This window comes from Lissotriton vulgaris, chromosome 4_1 (assembly GCF_964263255.1).
Source record: "Lissotriton vulgaris chromosome 4_1, aLisVul1.2, whole genome shotgun sequence".
NCBI classification, from domain to species: domain Eukaryota; kingdom Metazoa; phylum Chordata; class Amphibia; order Caudata; family Salamandridae; genus Lissotriton; species Lissotriton vulgaris.
Window position 1 is genome coordinate 138,211,995 of NC_141691.1, and position 14,776 is coordinate 138,226,770.

A 14,776-nucleotide genomic window follows, 5' to 3' on the forward strand; every position below is an offset into this window, starting at 1 on the left:
AATTCTATGAATTAGAAAAAATTCAAAAAGAGGGTTTCAAAGGGCCACAAATAAATTCATTGGTCCCATGGACATTCAAAGTCATTCTCTTTTAAATATGCCGACGCGTTTCAAACCCTGTGACATCAGTTTTCGGGTTCTCTTCAGGGCTCTGTCTTTTGTGTTTGTCTGTGAAATATACATAAACAAGCATTTGCAATGCAATAGGTCTCGCATTAGGAAAGTTTGAGCTATTGGTATTGTAAATGCCAATTTTTTTATTTATGTGTTGGTTTTGAGAATAGCGAAATGAATAGCTTTGTCATTTATAATGCCAATAGTTTTAACTTTCGCAAAGGTGACATGTTTAGCATTTGTAATGCAATATGTGTTGTATTTACATGACTTAGATGTATTGATATTACAAAGAACAATGGGTTTTACTTTTTTACAATAATTAATAGTTAAATAAAAGTTATTGTAATTTATAATGGCACTAGCTTAAATTTTTGTAAATAACTTTTGGGAAGATTATGTTCTTGGATTTTCGTCACAATAAAATACAATGAACAAAAGTGAAATATTAACATTTTTTTGGTGACATATGTAATAAAGCGTGAAACATTGAGCTAACATATTTGAACCAGTTGTTGCGTACCAGACTTTAACATCAGCCAATCGCGCTGATAAAGAGGTTTTAATGCGCACGATTCCAACGATTGTAAGTTGTGTACGATCGAATTTTGAGCAATATGTTCCTGTGACGTGCAGCAAGTTTTCCCTGTTGCAAAACACGATAATGGATAATGGATGCCTACTAGTTTTAAACGCCCCGCCTCGTACTCCCTCAAAACCATTGTTGGCCAAACTGCATTGGCTTCCGGTAAGGCAGAGGGTGATGTTTAAGATCTGCTGTGTCATCCATAAATGCCTTATAGGTAAGGGTCCTGGCTACCTCACTGAAAAATTCATCCCTTATGTTCCATCTAGATCGTTGAGATCAGGAGATCAGGAATTGTTATGCGTTCCTAGGGCCATGAAAGCTAGAAAGGGGGGTAGGGCCCTTTCTGTAGCCGGCCCAAAGTTGTGGAACCAACTCCCTAAGGAAATCAGGGTATGCAGGGAACATCTCCCTTTTAGGAAGAAACTCAAAACTTTTCTTTTTCAATCATTAGCTGGTTTAGGGCTCTGAATTAGATCATGACGAGCTGCTGTTCTTTAGTTGCTGCCAAAGGCGCGGAGATACTCCTTCGGGAGTCGATTCGCAGCGCCATAAAAACATGCAAATAAATAAATAAATAAACTATATAATGCGATATGTAATATTGCTCAGAGCTCAAAACGGGATTTTTGGCCCAATCATAAAGAGAGCGTCGGGGTTCAATTTTTGGAATCCTGATTCTTTTGGGGGGAAAAATTTACTTCACCCGCAGATGTATTGTTATTTTTGGTATAAAACTAAAATGTTGGGATTATTTATGTGTGTAGACTGAAACCATACATACATACACACTTCACCACCGCCCACGTCCTGTAAACTGTGCCCCAACTCGAAATCTATACTCTAAAATTAATTTACTCTCCAATAGTCTCACGGGCATATTTGCTCTGTGACCGCGGCGGCTGGGACACGCTAGTAGCCAGAAGGAGGCGTGCTCGCGACAGGCTGGGGAGCGCGCGCACAGGTTCCAGGCAGCGACGGAGGCCTGGCGCGCACCGCCTCCCTGTGCCGTGGGTCTCGTCCCCTTTTCCTCTTCCCAGTGTGCGCACCGCGGGGGCCTGTTTCCTATGCTGGGGGCCTACAACCGCCGCTTCCTGCGATGTTGGCTGAGGTCTGGCGGGGATGCGCCCCCGGTCTGGGGGAAGCTGCCGGTTTTGCAGCCACTCTGGGTCCTTCTCCTGAAGCCGGGCCCGCCTTCCCACCACTGCCTCCTCCACCCAGAGCCTCCGGAGCTGCAGAGGAGCCTGACTCTAGACGGGCCGGAGTACGAGGAGGAAGAGATGGTGATTCCGCTGACCGCTCTGGCGCCTAACTAGTAAGTACCGAGATTCGGGGGGATGGCAGATCTCTCGATGCATGGGGCGGGGGTGTGTGTCTGTGTGTGCGTGCAGGCGGGGGTAGGGGGCGGCGGCGTGTGTATATGTGCGTGTCTGTGCGTGTCTGTATGTATGTGTATGTGTGGTGGGGGTGGCGGCAGCGTGTGTACGTGTGCCTGTGTGGTATGTGTGCAGGGGTGTGGGGGCTGGCTGTGTGCGCACGGGAATATGAGGCACGAGATGGGCATGGCGCCGTGCGCGCCAACGAGGTAAAATCTGCACTTGTGCCCCTCTCGTGTCTACATTCCCAGAAACGGGCAGCAATAGGTCTCGAGCAGACTCTGCTCGACCTAAAAACAACTTTGTTTTAGTTTTCTATCCTTCCTAATATTTCTCCCCTCATCTGTTTGTTAGCGTTCGAATTTACCTGTACTCCAGCTTTTGCCGGTCCACAGGGTCGCTTCAGTGTATAGTCACTCGTCTAACATACTACCTACAAGACAAGTGGAAGGTATCATCACCATTTGTAGGGGTAAAAAGCCAGGTGGCCGTGATGTTCAATCCTCTCATAGACGTACCTGCACGTGTCTTCGGTTTAACGTAGACACTTCGTTTTATTCTTTCAGGCTCACACTTTTAGTCGTTATCAATTTTGTGGCCAAACAATCCTGCAAGCCACAAAGAATGTTTTCAGTGACATGTCGTCATTATATTTCTCTCGCATTCACGCGAAGTAAGGCATACCTGTTTTATCTGTTTGGCGCTGTGTACTTTGCGCTCTTCGTTTAGTATTTAAATCCGGATTTAGCAGCTTCCTCCAAGTGGGGCCATAGTATTCTACGGTTCCTATACGTGAACAAAGGTTTTTTGTTTTTTTTTAAACGCGCGAGTCTAATATTCCAATATTTAAGTTAAGTACTCAGGTCATTCTTCTTACCTGATTGTTAGGCAGACCGGGGACCACTGATTCAGTCTCTGGGTGACGCGGCCATCTTTTAGTGTGTATTTATGTGGTTCAGCAATGTACTAGACTTCGTGTTGAAAATGGCGGCCATCTTGGAATGTATTCCACCGCATTTACTTTAATGCAGAGGGATGCATTCATACCACCAGGCGGGACAGTTTGCTCTCATCAGTTTTTAAAGTCTTGATATTTCAGACAGGGCATTAAGCTCAGTTAATGCGCTGTCAAACTTCAGGATTAAGTACGCTTCCTTCTTTAATAGTGTTTTTTCAACATCAGCAAAGCTTTGTTGTTTGTTGATGGAAAACAATACTGACCATCTAAAATCATTTTATTTTCCATCAATTTTACATCCCTCTGCATTAAAGTAAATGCGGTGGAATACATTCCAAGATGGCCGCCATTTTCAACACGAAGTCTAGTACATTGCTGAACCACATAAATACACACTAAAAGATGGCCGCCCCACCCAGAGACTGAATCAGTGGTCCCCGGTCTGCCGAACAAACAGGTAAGAAGAATGACCTAAGTACTTAACTTAAATATTGGAATATTAGACTCGCCTGTTTTTAAAAAAAAAAACCTTTGTTCAAGTATAGGAACCGTAGAATACAATGGCCCCACTTGGAGGAAGCTGCTAAATCCGGATTTAAATACTAAACGAAGAGCGCAAATACACAACGCCAAACAGATAAAACAGGTATGCCTTACTTCGCGTGAATGCGAGAGAAATATAATGACGACATGTCACTGAAAACATTCTTTGTGGCTTGCAGGATTGTTTGGCCACAAAATTGATAACGACCAAAAGTGTGAGCCTTAAAGAGTAAAACGAAGTGTCTACGTTAAACCGAAGACACGTGCAGGTACGTCTATGAGAGGCTTGAACATCACGGCCACCTGGCTATTTACCCCTACAAATGGTGATGATACCTTCCACTTGTCTTGTAGGTAGTATGTTAGAAGAGTGACTATACACTGAAGCGACCCTGTGGACCGGCAAAAGCTGGAGAACAGGTAAATTCAAGCGCTAACAAACAGATTAGGGGAGAACTATTAGGAAGGATAGAAAACTAAAACAAAGTTGTTTTTTATGTATATTTCACAGACAAACACAAAAGACAGAGCCCAGAAGAGAACCCGAAAACTGATGTCATAGGGTTTGAAACGCATCGGCATATTTAAAAGAGAATGACTTTGAATGTCCATGGGACCAATGAATTTATTTGTGGCCCTTTGAAACCCTCTTTTTGAATTTTTCCTAATTCATAGAATTTCTTTCTCTGCATTAGTTTGTTGTTGATGGAATATTCAGTGCAATTGGACGTAGCCTTGTCGTTGGTGTCATTAAATAACACCTTACATAATTGATGTTTGCTGATGAAAATTGGACATAAAATGTGTATAGCATTTATATGTATTGTGTAACTGTATTGTATGCATGTTGATTTGTATTGTATTCGTGTGTTAAAATGTACAGTGTTTTTCTTAGATACTGATGAAAATGAAAATAACTAAAAATAACAAAATAAAGAGGTATGAATAAAGGGTACCTTACAAACTAGATTGATATCAGTTTGTTTTGCTCAAACCTTGAGGTAAAAAAGAAATGTGCAGTTGGTAATTTTGTGTTTAATTGAGAATTTGAAGATCCAACCAACTGCATGTCCCTGGACCTAACTCCGTTAATTTAACAAAGTGAAAATATTGCCAGCATGAATATAGTTGTCAAGAATAGTGTCATTAATATCTTTTTCAAAAATATAGTTGTTTAAAATATCGTTTTTTTATTATTATGTATTCATGTTGAATGTATATGCCATAAATGTTTTGTATAATTGTTGTAAAATATATTTGTTAGATTTTTACTAGTTATTTAATTTAATGTAACTCTTTTTAGGTCTCGCATATGCAGCGTGCATGCGCTGCATAGGAGGAGACCTTTAGTAATCGATTTACTTTTTAGGCCAAAAACGTGTACGCTTTGCATTGCTTTCAATGGCAACGCGTGCATGTTTGCAGGAGCGAGCTTTGAAACCATCTGTTTGTAATTAACAGATGGTTCCTGCTCACTCTCACAAGGGAAACAGGTGCAGGCCCCCTCCTCTCTCCCCTCCCCCTGCTGCCTCCTCCTCTCCAACTCTCCTCCTCTCCTCCTCTCCTCATCAAATTTTCTTTTTTCTTTTTTTTTACTTTCAGCACAAGGCGTGCTCGCTTGTTTTTTTGGGAGGGGGTGGAACTCTGTTGTGCATGGTTCAATATTGACGGAACGAACAATAAATATGGTTAATGAACTGTGCACTTATCTTGTCAAGGTTCTACAGTAAAACATTTTAACCAACTTGGTATATTCGCAGACTCAGATTGCTATGCACCACCACCACTGAACACAGCCTTAACTTGCTGACCATGCTCGTTTAATTCTAATCCATTAATTAAAGTATCCTAGTGATCGTGTGTGAACACTATAGCCTGCATCGTCCAAATTGTGTAATAGGCTATATATAGCCAACCACTTCCCCCGCCGCCACGTCGGTGAGATTTGGAGACCTCGCAATCCTTAACCGGAACTATTGAGTGATATTGAGGTCACTGCCCAAGTCTGTTCTCTCAAGAGCGCTGCAAACATAAAAACCTTAATTATGCAAGACGGATCCCTCCAGCTATAATCTTCCACCGTTAGTGTAGATGGAGTATGGGCTGGGTTGCTTGGCCATAGTGACATGTGTCAGTTTCAAGTCCGCCTAGTCAATGCTTTTTCACCTGCAAGGGGGAATGCCTCTAGCGCAGCCAATGTGCAAGTTCTCCTTGTTGATTTTGTAATTTGTGGCTATTATGACTAATTTGATCTGATGGCTTATTTTTCTGAGAGAATAGTGAAATAGAACTATACCCTGTATGTTTTTATGTGAAATCCGAACCGTCCACAGTTCTTGAACGGATCTGCCCTATTGCAGTTCTAAATCTACATTTAATCACGATGGAGAGCTCATTCTTTCTAATTGCTTTTGCCAAACAGCTCCTTTTTGTATGAAGAGCACCTCTGTTCAGTGCATCTCCACGCTGTTTCGTTTTGGTATGGTACCGGAGTAACTCGCCCCATGAGTACCTTTTTGCGTTGGGTAGTGTTAAAGCGTTTTACGTACAGCGATGGGCACGACAAAATAATGATGGTAAACTAGATTCCGACATGCTGTTAATAGTTAGCGAATAACTCTCACTGCATCACATACTTTCATTTTTGACAGTTAAGCAGGGGAGAACTACTTTAATGAGGGGCAGCTAATTTTCCAAAAGCATTTGACATCTTTTTCAGGGATTACTTTGTAACTATATATCAGAAAACTATCAATCTGAAAACCAAAGTAGCTGTAAATTTAAAGAATCAACAAACCTCTTGCCCTTGAAACGTTTCTTACCAAAGATCATTGTGCCTTGGTTTCATTCATCTTTCGAGTATTTGTTGTTGCACAAGACCACCTCCGCACACCCGTTGCACAATACCTGCATGGTACAATGCCCCACACCCCCCAACTGAAGTGAAGCCCTCCAAATGGCGGAGGAAATGTACAAAAAAAATACTTGGTGTGCCAATCAAGTAACACATTGCAATATATTTCATAAGGTGGCGCTAAATGGCTCCATGTTAAACCTGTGTATGCCAGTGGAATTATGCATATCTGCGGCAGTGGAGGTTTTTCGCATACATGATGGATTTGATGCATAATCCATCATCTGCTGCATAATGTACAGATATTAAGAAAAATTAAAGTTACATAAAATGTAGCAATATGGTTGCACAAAGCGGAAGCACCTTTTCAAAGGTTAAATAATCATCTTTCAGTAGCTTAGTTTTGTGTTTGGGCAAAGATTTCACCTCTATAGTATCAATTTGGCAGACAGTATTACAATATTTAACCAGCATTGGCATAGCCAATGGGTCTCACCTATGGGACACTATAAGTGTTTAGCCATGCAACGTTTGATGTTCCTGCACCAAGGATATTGTGCTGCATAACTAAGTACTTATAAGGTCCCCAAAGCGAGACCTATTGGCTATGCCAATGCTTGTTCTCTATGCAGAGAAAATGTCCCGGCTGAGGCGCTCTCCTGCTGCGCCTACCTACGTTTTGATTGGCTTGCGTATGGAAGGGAAGCTGCCTGCTGGCTGCTTCCTGCAGCAGGAACACGCGGACCCAGTTGCCGCTGCACCAGTACAGCGTGACCAGTCAGGAGCGGAGGCGGTGCGGTACCCCGGCACTCAGGTACATTTTATTATAATTGTTTTATTCACCGCCCATCCCTCCCTCGAGCATGCCGGCCGCCGCTGCTGTATCGGTGTATGAATTGTGGTTCCAGGTGCATGTGTGATTGCCTGCCACCCATGCACGTACAAAGGGAGGGTGTGGGCACACACACAGGCCTCTCTGTACACGGAGCACCATGTGATGTGCAGTGCAGCATACCGTCTGCTTGTGTTTGTGGAGCAGGCATGCGACACTGGGCGTGGAGCCTCGGCGTAGTCAGAGTCCGTGCCAAGAAAGTCAGGTGGATGGAAAATATTCAGTATTTGGGAACAGGAGGGAGCCATAATGTGGCCCCACCACAAATGGTCATTAGGGGGTGCGAGATTAAAATGGTTTGGGTGGAAATAACGTGCCTGGATGCAGGAGTTCCAGGTATGCAGCCCAAAGCCAGGGTTGAATCCAGGTGAGTCGTCCTCGGTTTAAAACGTCCAACTGGCCTGGCCCTGTGTATCCCTTTCGAGTCCTATTGCCCGCATGGACTCGGTTGGTTAAAATGTGAGCAGAGATGGAGCCAGCCAGGGTATTTTACCCAAATTAACAGTGATGAGAAAGTGAAGATCCACTCTCCTTGGAGCACCTCTATTTCTGCCCCGCGTGATGTGCCGTCTGAATGGTCTCGGACACTCGGTGTGACCCTGTGCAGTGTAAGGCTCCGTGCAGTAATTCCATAGGCAGTCAGTGGTGTGTTTTGGAAGCAGGCTACTGTACAAGTGTTTGCTATTTCCTAGGCAGGAAGATGCGGCCTCACTCCGGAAGGCGTAGCCTACAAAGCACTCACCGGGCTCTGTTGAAGTGTTTAATAATCAGGTGGAGGAGAGCCGTGACAGGCTCTGTGCTGCGGACCCTCATTGCACTGTTTTGTAGCACTTCTGCAGAGCTTTGTGCCTTTTCCTGAGTCCACAAAGTGCTAGAAAGACTCTAGACGCACCTAGATGCTTCAAGGGATAATGTAGCTCTTGGTAGCACTATATTCTGGAATTACACACACCTGGGGCTCGATTCCGATCCGGTAAAAAGCGCTCCGAATTGCTGTACGGAGCGTTTTTCCCCGTACAAATCGAACCCGAAGGCGTCCCCGTACGAATGTGCAAGTACGATCACAACTTAATGCGTCACTCCGTACGTCTCGTAAAAAACGCAGTACGAATCGAAAGTCCGTACGAATAGCAGTCGGCTGACGCTCGACGCTACGTCTGTACGTACATAAACGGCGTCTCCCGAACCACAAAGTACGATCCGTGTTCCACACACTCCGTACGGCTCTTTTTCTACGACAGCTCAAAACTACCGTAAAACCAGACTTCGGCACGACCCGCACCCTGGTACGCGACAAGCAGGACATGGACGCCATCGTCCGTGTAATCCCTATCCTGTACGCCCACCACCTCGTACTGAGAAACCGACGACGGCACAGAAGGTGAGTACAACGAGGTTCTACATACCTGTACGTCTTGCTACACGCGCACATCTCCATTACACGATTATAATGTCTGCCCATGTTGCGCCACACACTTCCGTACTACACCAGTGCAATAAGGAGACCAGGGGGTACGGTACGTCACCGCACTACACCAGCGCAATACGCCGCACCTACGTCATCGACCACGGGGTACGGCAGGTCACCGCACTACACCAGTGCAATACGGAGACCGGCCGTACCTACGTCATCGACCAGGGGGTACGGTACGTCACCGCACTACACCAGCGCAATACGCCGCACCTACGTCATCGACCACGGGGTACGGCAGGTCACCGCACTACACCAGTGCAATACGGAGACCGGCCGTACCTACGTCATCGACCAGGGGGTACGGTACGTCACCGCACTACACCAGCGCAATACGCCGCACCTACGTCATCGACCACGGGGTACGGCAGGTCACCACACTACACCAGTGCAATACGGAGACCGGCCGTACCTACGTCATCGACCAGGGAGTACGGCAGGTCACCGCACTACACCAGTGCAATACGGAGACCGGCCGTACCTACGTCATCGACCAGGGAGTACGGCAGGTCACCGCACTACACCAGTGCAATACGGAGACCGGCCGTACCTACGTCATCGACCAGGGTGTACGGTACGTCACCGCACTACACCAGTGCAATTGACGTGTGGCACATACGCCTGCAATGTGATTGTAAGTGAAAGTGGTGAGCAGAACACCCCCCAGTGCCCACCAGAGCCCAGCATCAGAGTGTGTGTGTGGCTAACACCCCCACCAGTGCCCCCCAGTGCCCAGCATCAGAGTGTGTGCCTAACACCCCCCACCAGTGCCCCCCAGTGCCCAGCATCAGAGTGTGTGCCTAACACCCCCCCCACCAGTGCCCACCAGAGCCCAGCATCAGAGTGTGTGCCTAACACCCCCCCCCCCCCAGTGCCCCCCAGTGCCCAGCATCAGAGTGTGTGCCTAACACCCCCACCAGTGCCCACCAGTGCCCACCAGAGCCCAGCATCAGTGTGTGTGTGTGGCTAACACCCCCACCAGTGCCCCCCAGTGCCCACCAGAGCCCAGCATCAGAGTGTGTGTGTGTGGCTAACACCCCCACCAGTGCCCCCCAGTGCCCAGCATCAGAGTGTGTGTGTGGCTAACACCCCCACCAGTGCCCACCAGTGCCCAGCATCAGAGTGTGTGTGTGGCTAACACCCCCACCAGTGCCCACCAGTGCCCAGCATCAGAGTGTGTGCCTAACACCCCCACCAGTGCCCACCAGTGCCCACCAGAGCCCAGCATCAGAGTGTGTGTGTGGCTAACACCCCCACCAGTGCCCCCCAGTGCCCCCCAGTGCCCAGCATCAGAGTGTGTGTGTGGCTAACACCCCCCACCAGTGCCCCCCAGTGCCCAGCATCAGAGTGTGTGCCTAACACCCCCACCAGTGCCCACCAGAGCCCAGCATCAGAGTGTGTGTGTGGCTAACACCCCCCCCAGCAGTGCCCCCCAGTGTCCAGCATCAGAGTGTGTGTGTGGCTAACACCCCCACCAGTGCCCACCAGTGCCCACCAGTGCCCAGCATCAGAGTGTGTGTGTGGCTAACACCCCCACCAGTGCCCCCCAGTGCCCCCCAGTACCCAGCATCAGAGTGTGTGTGTGGCTAACACCCCCCCACCAGTGCCCCCCAGTGCCCAGCATCAGAGTGTGTGTGTGGCTAACACCCCCTCCCACCTGTGCCCCCCAGTGCCCAGCATCAGAGTGTGTGCCTAACACCCCCCCACCAGTGCCCACCAGTGCCCAGCTGTTACATAACAACATACCATTGTGAACATCATTACCATCAGGAGATTGACACATGTTAACATACCTACATTTGAACATCACATCAGCTCCCAGGCACATAGCAGTTACAGACATTATCACACAAACTCTACTTCAGAAAATTAACATAAATGCTTTATTTAGCTGCTCCAAAAAAGAAAAGCAAATAAGAGTCCTTGCTCATTAAAGGCCAATGGCCAGTCCAAAAAAGTCCGAGCAACAATATGTGCCTCCATGGGTGTGATCACACACTAACTTGCCTGCACATGGCGTTTAATCCGCAGTGGTAACTATGGGGGCATCATCTGTGGAATCCTCCGGCACTGCATGGACAGGAGAGGGAAGGACAGGCGGAGTGGGTGCAGGTGTAGTGGATTCATCCACACTGGCTGGTGCAGCGACAAAAGTAGCTACGTAAACCTGGCTGCACACCTCAGCCAGTGTGGAAAAACTACCCCCTGAACCCGGGGACACATTGGGGGTGGAGGTAGAGGGCTGTGAGTCTGTACTCCTGGGTGTGTGGATGCGTGTGTGCGTTGTGTCCCCCCTCCCTGTGGGTGTGCCTACATCCCCTTGAGATTGCGTGCGTGGAGCTTTGAGCTTTTTCTGACGTGTGGGTGTGCTGGGTGTGTGTGACCTGTGGCGTCTGCGTGTATGTTGTGTAGATATGGGAGAGGCAGAGGTGGATGGGTCTGAAGGATGGGGGGGAGACAGAGGCTGCTGGGAGTACATTGCTGCCATCAGTGTTGACTCTATGGCAGCCACACTCCGACGTAGATCAGACATGGCTGACGACATGCCCTCCATGAACGACACCAACTGTGTAATCAGTTGTGTATGTCCATGGAGGACAGTCAGTATGGATGTCTGACCTACTGCAATCTGTCGGAGTAGGTCCACAGTCTCAGCACTGAGGGCAGCAGGGGACACAGGGGCAGGGGCTGCGGTGCCGGTAACAAAGGAGACACGGCTGCTAGCACGGACCCTAGGGACACTAATGACTGGGAGGGTGGAGATGGTACTGGAGGAGGGGACGCCAGCCAAAGATGATGGAGAGACCATTGCTGCATATTCTCCCTCCTCCTGAGAGTCTGACTCGGAGTTGTCGGCATGGTAAGATGTGTCAGTCACATGTCGTCCGGCCAGCAGACTCTCATCACCCTCTGTGCCACTGCCTCCCTCCGACTCCTCAAAGCAGGTGGCACTGTCGGTGTGTCCCTCTTCGTGGTCCGCGCCTGTGTCCCCTCCAGATTCAGATGATGATGCTGTGGGCAAGGAGAAGAATAATAACATATCAGTCACCTGTACACATCAGACATGTCAGCTACAATTCATTAGGCTTCATTTCTGAACATGGCATGCATCATGAGTCACAGGAGACTGAACACTGCACAATGATAAGTCTAGTTGTGGCCAATTGCGAGAGACACTACGCATAATGTATAGTAGGATACAAGCAACAGTGAATGGAAAAATCTATCATGAGCGACACAATGATGATTGACTGCCTGACAACAGGATAGCTGATGAAGCATCACAGCTCATTTACACACCCAGCCACCCAAACCAAGACCTGCACATGTTGAATTTCCTTACACCTTGTGCCACATGGGAAAAGTCCTTCCTGAAGTGACATGTTATGCCATCCTGGGACCTGAACCAAGTGTAACATCACCTCACACTGGCATCACAGCTGTTGACACCCCAAGCCTCATTGTGTGACTGACCATCAATAGTAATTACAAAGAACATTTGACTTATGTGGCAACTATGCACACACGCACTGTCCAGTGTGAGTATGCATAAGCCCAAAATATTGCACTTGTACATTGTGCACCTGTAGCCAACACATGACTATTTTAAAGAGTACCATGGACAAAGGCCACTGAGGCTGACTCGTGCAGAAGACGCATGTTTAGACTCAAGATCAGTGCCTAAATATGTAGAACAGCAGACACAGTGCACATGTGGTGCCACATGTAAGGTTCCAACAGGTGTCACAGACCCCCCCTCCAACATGATGATGTGCAAAGGAAGATGCATACATAGACATTGCACCATAGGAGTACATGTGAAAAACAAACATCATCCAAAGCGCAGGTCAAAAGTGGATTAGGGCAAGGCATGTAAAGAAGCAGCTGCAGAAACGGGGACATTCTGAGGCCAATGCATGGAGTGCCTGTCTGACCACAACACTCAAACTATGGGAGTGTAACCATGCCTTTGAGCACTGCAGGGAGCATGTGACACACATCACAACAAACAGACATAAACCTACTCACTACTTGCTGCTGTCCCTCCTGCAACTGCCTATGGAGGTCTGGGAACACCACTTCCAGGACCCGGAGCATGTTGGGGGTGAGGTGGCGGGTGCCGCCATGCCGGCGTGGAGCTTCCAGATTTAGCTGTACTCTGGCAATGCGGCGGCTCCAGCACCGGATGTCCTGACACCTCTTTTTGATGTTCCGGAGCCTCCTGCGAGGCCCCCCTCGCTCCTGACAGCCCTGGCGATGTCCAGCCAGATTTCACCCTTCTCATAGGCAGATACCTGTCAAATGTAAAGTAAAACAGCATCAGTACACCTGGTCCATGTTCCAAACACACACATATGTGCACAAAAAACTTGATGATAACAGGGCATTGTAAGATAAACACATTTGCACTGTTGGGCCCGAGTATGTGGCGTGTGAGCAAACACCACTGCATGACATGCCATTGAAAGGCTACAGATGACATGATGGGTGCTAAACACTCTCCCAGCATGGCACTCACTGAGCAATGTATGCTACGTCTGGGTGCACTGCAGCACGTGACACGCTGTCACACACCCCACTGCAACAAATAAGCCTCTAGTAACAACACTGTACCCCCTGGCACTCACTCCCAACAACATTGCATGTAGACACTATACATACACAGTGGCTATAATGTCACACACAAAACAGGTGCACACTCCAAGGTATTGCACACATCACTCACCTGATCCTCTGGTCTCCCATACAGCTTGCTGTAGTTAGGCAGGAGGGCATCCAGCAGCGCCTTGTTCTCACCATCAGTGAATGCAGGTGCCCTCTCCATGCTAAGCCAATCAGGGTCAAGAGGATTCAGAGACAGCAGCTGTGGTTACCACACCAATGTTGTGCAGGCAAGTGCCCTACCACAGCCACATGCTGCCTTATATCTGTGCTGCAGAGGGGCTGTGAGTCCAAGGAGTAGTGTCTGATAGGCCACCATAGTTAGCATCCTACGTTCCATCCAATCACTTCACACATAAGGACATGACACACATATGCATGGTTTGAAAACTGAGCCTGAGCTGAACAACAACTTTTGCAACATTGTATACTTTTGCCCAACTGAATTTTCTCTAACACCTGTAGGAGGCTCAAACAATTCAGTATCCATGACAACCTGGTTGCATTTTGATCTGTCCACTGTTCCCCTAGATGTCCCCTATGTATTTAATCAAATACCCACACAAGTAAGGTGACATTGCCCTTGCTAATGCAACCCATTCAATGGTGTAACGAGGCGTACACACGCACGTACCATTGGGGTACGCTTTGCTCGCGGAAACGAGGCGTACACACGCACGTACCATTGGGGTACGCTTTGCTCGCGTGGGGCTGAAAAGCTATAGGTAAACAAGCCGTACACACGCACGTACCATTGGGGTACGCTTTGCTCGCGGGAACGAGGCGTACACACGCACGTACCATTGGGGTACGCTTTGCTCGCGTAGGGCTGAAAAGCTATAGGGAAACGAGGCGTACACACGCACGTACCATTGGGGTTTGCTTTGCTCGCGTAGGGCTGAAAAGCTATAGGGAAACGAGGCGTACACACGCACGTACCATTGGGGTACGCTTTGCTCGCGTAGGGCTGAAAAGCTATAGGGAAACGAGGCCTACACACGCACGTACCATTGGGGTACGCTTTGCTCGCGTAAGGCTGAAAAGCTATAGGGAAATGAGGCGTACACACGCACGTACCATTGGGGTACGCTTTGCTCGCGTAGGGCTGAAAAGCTATAGGGAAACGAGGCGTACACACGCACGTACCATTGGGGTACGCTTTGCTCGCGTAGGCCTGAAAAGCTATAGGGAAACGTGGCGTACACACGCACGTACCATTGGGGTACGCTTTGCTCGCGTAAGGCTGAAAAGCTATAGGGAAACGAGGCGTACACACGCACGTACCATTGGGGTACGCTTTGCTCGCGTAGGGCCGAAAAG

At 48.1% G+C, this 14,776-nt stretch overlaps 1 long non-coding RNA gene across 1 annotated transcript; it reads left to right on the top strand.

Moving 5' to 3' along the window:
- Positions 1-3,455: 3,455 nt before the first annotated feature.
- On the top strand, positions 3,456-3,997 carry LOC147718483 (uncharacterized). Its single transcript, XR_015309980.1, has 4 exons — positions 3,456-3,491; positions 3,580-3,680; positions 3,757-3,846; positions 3,932-3,997. It is a non-coding gene; the product is annotated as an uncharacterized LOC147718483 (long non-coding RNA).
- Positions 3,998-14,776: the final 10,779 nt, after the last annotated feature.